Below are 6,362 nucleotides of genomic sequence, written 5' to 3'. Positions count from 1 at the left end.
TAGAATCATAATGTGGCTTCTTAGTGTCCAGGCACAGCAGAGTTTTTAGATTTGAACTGATCAATCATCTCTAAACCAACCTCTTGATTGGAGTTTGCTCGTGAGCGGTCATCGCACAAAGGGTTGAGGTTTATGCAAAAAAAAACAACACTTTTTCTGAATCCTTTTGCTATGTAGTCATGATGCAGATGAGGTCTATTTTGAATAAGCTTTCCATGGAGGCTGTTGAAAAGTTTTAGTACTTTTTTAAGAGACTTGCCCACATGTTATCTAAATTATCTATTTGTATATAAAATGCAAATGTTTAGTCTTCTAAGACTGTTACAGTCTTAGTGATTGAATTAATGTTGTGCATTCCGCATTAGTTTGATTACTAAGCTGGAGACTTGTTTTGATTGAAGGCGAGTAGTCTATTTTCTTACTATGCACCGTTTTTAACGAGGAGATTTTGATGTGAAGCATCCCGCATTTCTAAAAGTAATACAGGCGTAGAACATCAGGGCTCTCTGTGTTGCCATTTTATGTTTTTTTTTTTTTTCATTTTAGTAGCTTGTCTTTGCATCTTTAAGGCTTTCTAACACGATGAAGTATTTATGTGGCCATTGGTAACTTTAGATTTTATAGCTTCGGTGTATCCTTTTGTAACACAGAATCTTTCTTAGCCAAAACAAGATTAACGAATATGGAAACCATGTAGAAGCACAAAAGGACATTTAAATAAAACTTTGGTGCTAAAAGTTTTCACTGTAAACCACCTCGATTCCTCACTGGACTGGCTCACGGGGCTTTTTGGAGCATCCCTCGTCCCCGTGACTTCTATGTCTCCTTTCTACTCATTACTTGTAAAGCAACAAGAAATCCGACTGACTGTGTTTGCGGGGCATTCTGAAAATCGTGTACTTGATATTTACTGTTATGATGTCAAATATATTTCGTATCGGTGCTGGTGTCACAACATGTACAATTGGATGCACTTTTGATCGCAGAATTTTTGCTTTATGGATGTGTTTTTTTAACAGGAGGCTCGGCCATGTTGTGAGACACTGGTGTAATTGCATGGAAATGGTTGTGTGTTCTACCTCTTGTTACCTGTTCTAAGTGTTATGGTAACATCACACCGCTGGCCATTTCTGTATAATTACTCCTGCAATCTGATTGGCGAGGGCTGAGTCTTGCATTGACAGTAGGGGTTTGAAACGCTTCATGGTATTGCAATTTTCTTGGTTTCCTATTTCCTTGAAAGTTTTTGTTTTTTTTCTTGTATCCCAAAAACTCATTACCAAGTGTGTGTTTTTCCTTTGAAAATAATTGTGTGTTTAGCTTTTTTTTAAACTAAATTCCTAAAGTGTGTTTACATCTTCACACGGCTTTTTCTGCTTTTTTTTTTTCTTCTATGCACACTAAAATCAGACGTCCCTTTTCCGCCAGAGCCGTTCAAAATGTCCCGTAACCCCCAGAAAGGTTCTGTTGGACGTTTGAGTTTGTCGAGTCCTTGTAATTCATCGAGTCATTTCCACTTCCTACGACCTCCCGTCTCTTAAAGGGACTCGTATTCATTAGTGGCGCACGCCGTTTCCCTGAACTATGTCAGTTACTCCAAACACAATGCCTTGTAAAGTTTGATGTGGATTTTAAGAGGGAGAAGAGTTTGTTTCTGTTATTGCTTTACATTACTTACACCAGCACCTTATATAGTACCAGATGCTCTTTTTTCTTTTTTTTTTCTTTTTTTTGGAGAATGAAACTTTTGACAATGTTGCTTTTGCACTAAACAAAAAAGCATAGAATTGTAGCAATTCATGCATTTACAACATTAAGTGGACAAACTCACTGCCATTTTTGTTTTCATTTTATTTAAAGAAGTTTCTTTTCAGCTTTGCTGTTTTTCAAAGTAAAATCCAACAGACTGCAGTCCTGCGTTCTCTTCTTCATACCAAAGTGATTCTGGTTCCGAAACGACCAGTTCTTTCAGTTTGAACGCCAAAGCGCCCCCCTCCCCCCAATCCAAGAGAGATTATTTTCCTACTGCTTTCCTATTTTAGTATCACAAACTGTTGGACTCTAAAGATTGAGTTTGTGTGATGGAAACGGCGGTTTTACCAGAGGAGATGCTGGAGGACATCTGTGCTGATGAACCATTTATGAGCTAACAAACTTTTGCTAGCTAAACTAGCGCCTTTCGGAACAGTGAGGAGGAAGTTATTTCTGGAGCTCAACACTTGCTTTGTACTGTTGACAGTTAGTTTGCTTTCTGCAAAGTGTTGAACTGTGTTTGGACATTTAACCACATATCAAGACCCAGCAGAGGCTCAATGTTTACAGAACAATCTACCGCAGCCCAGATGAATGTGGCTCCAGTTAGTGGAAGTCGGCTCTCCAACGAGCTTTTACAATACATTCTCTTTTGTGATTTTTCTTACAAGTGGCCAAAATTTGAAGGTTCCAGTTCGAGTATTTTAGCAAACAAAATCGTCTATCGTGATGTTTCCGAGCAGCTTTCCTGCTTGTGTCGCATATCTGATGTTTTGACAGAAGCTGCAACTAAATTTCCAAAGTGTTCGACGGTCGTTCTTGCTGTGACGCAATCGGGACAGAGAACAGCCCATCCACGCGTGAGTTTTTCACTAAATGTTACTGTTTAAGCACGTCTTGTGTCTGCTGCTTATTCATCTCTTGTAGAGAAACTTTAGCTTGTTTTTAAAAGAAAAAAAAAGAAAAGTTTGTAGAGGTAAACCCCTTTTCCCAGCTTCAGATTATATGAATGTAATTTGTCTTTTTTAAGTTAATATTTGAAAAGCTAGTAGTCCAGTACATTTACAATCATCTCTACATTTTCTGTTTTTTTACCTTTTTTTATTTTGTTTTTCCTCAAATAATTGATAAATTGACACATCACAGCTGACGTTGCTTATTGATTCGCTCAAATATTTCATACGGGTGCACAAAGGATTTTTGTTTTTCTGGCATCCTTCTTGTGTACGGTGCTATAGAGGAGAGCTGTGTGTAGAATCTATATGTAATAATATAGATGTATGGATTGTTTTGTTGTTTGTTTTGCTTCAGCCTCTGGGTTGTCTTGTAAAGCCATTTCCTAAGCTCGGCTTTTCTAACCCATATAAGCTTTTTTCCTTTAGTCGGCTGTATTTCTGCTCGTCCTTTTAAGTCAGTCATCCATCATTTTCATGAAGCTTCATCAGACACAATTAGTTTCGTTCTTGTAGATTTTTGTTTTTGTGCCCATTTTGGCACCTTGGTGAAAGTTATTTATAACCACCGGTGCAGAGAGCTGACATGACAGGACATTCAAAAATATTAATCAATTCTTCCCCCAAATTCATGATTTGTGGCCACAAATTGATATTTTGTGCACAAATTAGCATTTTGTTGTCACAATTTCACATATTCTGTGCCCACAAATAAACATTTTAGTATTTTCAGATCTTACTAATGTAGCTTGTGCCTGCAAAAAAGTGATTTAGGTTACAAAATACTGATTTTTGCACATAAAATGCTAAATTGTGGCCACAAAATGCACATTTTTGAAGGGAAAATCTAATAAAATGATTATTTGTGGCAACAAAATATCTCATTGTTGCTACATAGTGCTAATGTGTGTACAGAAGACTAATTACTAGTTTGAGGGATTTTTTATTTTTTATTTTTGAGTGTCATGTTCTGGTCTCTGTACTTCATTTACTTATGGACAACAACTTCAAGCTGGATACTATCATGTCTGAGGAGAGCCTCTAGTTTTTTTTGTTTTTACTAGATGAAGCTTTTAATCATCTGGACTGTCCTAACTACCTGTTCAATGTTAACCAGATCTCTGTTAAAATCTCTTTTTAATTTTTTTTATTTTAGTTGTTCCAAGTTGTGTTGATGAATCCACCTTTTCCTGCACGGCTTGTAGAATTGTCTACTGAGGTCAGTTCATGATTAAAGCCAGAAAACGTTTGCAGTCCCACGTCTATCGGTAGTTGATGATCAAAGTGGAGCCTCAGAGACTCGAGCAGGTTAAAGAAAGTAAGAACGTTTGGGTTTTCAGGCGTGAGATCTTCACTGTTAATCAGCTTCAAACCAACGGCTGTCAGAATCTAAACCTGGATTTCTTCCCTTCTTAAAGCAAGTCTCCAGAATGACTAGCTTTTATATTTACAAAGTTAAGAATTCAAACTACCTCAGAACATGATCGGGTGCTAACTTAAACCCCAAGTTTTTAAGAGAGGCTGCAAATGAACTATTGTAGTGACCAAACCAGTACAAGCCATCATCGGAGATCCCACTTTGTTAGAGACTGAGTGGTTTTAGTTGGTTAGTTTTAGGGGACCAAATGTTTCATAACTAGAATGTTCTAGTGGATCATTTAGGATTTTAACCATTTTTCATGACTGGATGTTTCTTTTAATGTGCCATCACAATAGTAATTGACTTGGCGCTGATGTGGACGATGGATCGTAATGTCAACGAAGGCTGGCGGGACAAATGGCGTGCAAGTTAGACGCAGCTTTTCCTGTTTTTTTTAGTGTAGTTTTGCTTTTTCCCGTTTGCAATAAATCTCGTCTCAGTTCTGCTTTTCTTACCAGTAGGCTCCATTTATAAAGGGGATGACTAACAAAGGGAATATACACGTTTGAACAAACCCATCATGCTCATCAGATCACTCGACTAAAGGTACATGTGAGGTTTTTAGTTTATTTTTTGGGTCACTATAACTGCAGACTTAGTCTAAAACTGAGTTTGCAGTTTCTTTATATGTGCCTGTATTGTCAGATCTCTCCGTTTGCTCCAAAGGTTTTCAACTTCCGACTAAAATCAAACCCAGTTTAACTGAAAAAAAGTCATGTTTTTATTGTTATGCAACCTGGTGTGTAGATGCTGCATTTAACGATCAGTATTTTTGTTTTGCACTTTCAAAGCAGTCTGACAGGAATTTTAAAAAAAAAGTGCCCGTGTAAGGTTTGGGCAAAAACTAAAATAACTGACGAGGTATTCTGTGCTATTAATAGGAATATAAGAATTATATAATTTCAAAAAGCTTTTCTAAAAAAAAAAAATAAAGGTTGATATATCTATAAATATATATATATATTCATGAAGTACCTCATAAGCCTGATATATGCTGCATTGACTTTTTCCTCTTCGGTGTACTTCATAATCTCCACATACATTTGATTCATTTCCATTTTAAGGAGGTTTGATTGTTATAATCAGCTTTGTGCACGCAGCTACACAAATATTCTTCACTGTCAGAAAACGTATTAATGATGTTTACCACTCAGCTCCCACACTTTGTCTTAACATGACCTTCCTGCCACAGGTGAGGTTTCTATTTAACCTTAAGCGTGATAAAACGGAGCTCGGACACATGGCTGTCATCACCATGTTATCTACCTCTCATGAATGTAGAGTCTGTCCTGGAATTGTAATCCACTACCAAGCTTTTATTTTGATCAGACAATCTTCTTTGAACTCTAAAGTTGATCAAACTTTGCTTTAGGGAAACTACCCCCCCTCCCTCCACAGACCCATTTTCTGCTTTCATCATTTTCAGTTATAGAAAAGTAAAGTGTATTTGCAGAGGCTGCTGCACAAAGCTGAATGACTTCAGTCTTCCTCCGTTCATGTCATCTTTTCTCCCTTATTTAAACCGTATAATGCCAAATCTGAATTTGTTGTCATTCCTGAGTTGGTGAGGGTCTTCATGTTGCTGAATTCTTTTCTTCATATCCACTGCAAAAACTCCTTGATCCTCTTGTTGTGAACTTGTAAGCTTTTATTTTTCTTTTAACATTTTCTTGTTTGTTTGTTTTTTTGGTAACATTTATGCTTACAGAACACAAGATATGCTGTAAACCCTGTTAGACCATAATGTGAATACGTATCACTTCATATAGCTTACTCTTCTGGCTTGACTGTAAGTTGCGTTAAATAAAAATGTTTCAAATAAAGTTGTGGTTGTTGAGATTTTTGTCATTCTCAATGGTCTTTCTATAAAAAAAAACTACAATCTGCTTTGATAAAGCTAAAAAAATAGTTATTTTCCATGTAAAAATGAACAAAAATGTTTTTGATTCAAATACAGGAAAAAAACTAAGTCTTTGATCAACATAGAGCTCTTTTTCTTACAGTCAAATGTAGGCTAATAAAAATAAAAGTAGGTCATTGGTCTCATTTTGTCCTTCTCCACACGTCTCTAACATCGAATCTGATCCATTTCAAAGGAAAAAAAACTAGGGCTGTGAATGTTGATGCGTGACTAATAAAACATAATTAACTTGTTAATATTTCTTAATCACGCTCAGGCATCCTGCCGTGCAGCTGTGAGATCAGCGTAATAAAACTGTCTAAAATAGACTTAAACA

The 6,362-nt window shown here is 36.6% G+C and overlaps 1 protein-coding gene across 1 annotated transcript in view; it reads left to right on the top strand.

Annotated features, from left to right (window-relative positions):
- ago2 (argonaute RISC catalytic component 2) overlaps nt 1-5,948 on the top strand; it is a gene marked incomplete in the record, with an annotated part of 19,313 nt that extends 13,365 nt beyond the window's left edge. The window contains 1 exon segment of the mRNA XM_024296292.2: nt 1-5,948.
- Between the last annotated feature and the right edge of the window lie 414 nt (nt 5,949-6,362).

Source organism: Oryzias melastigma, linkage group LG11, assembly GCF_002922805.2.
Source record: "Oryzias melastigma strain HK-1 linkage group LG11, ASM292280v2, whole genome shotgun sequence".
NCBI classification, from domain to species: Eukaryota; Metazoa; Chordata; class Actinopteri; order Beloniformes; family Adrianichthyidae; genus Oryzias; species Oryzias melastigma.
This window is presented reverse-complemented; position numbering and strand designations above follow the sequence as displayed.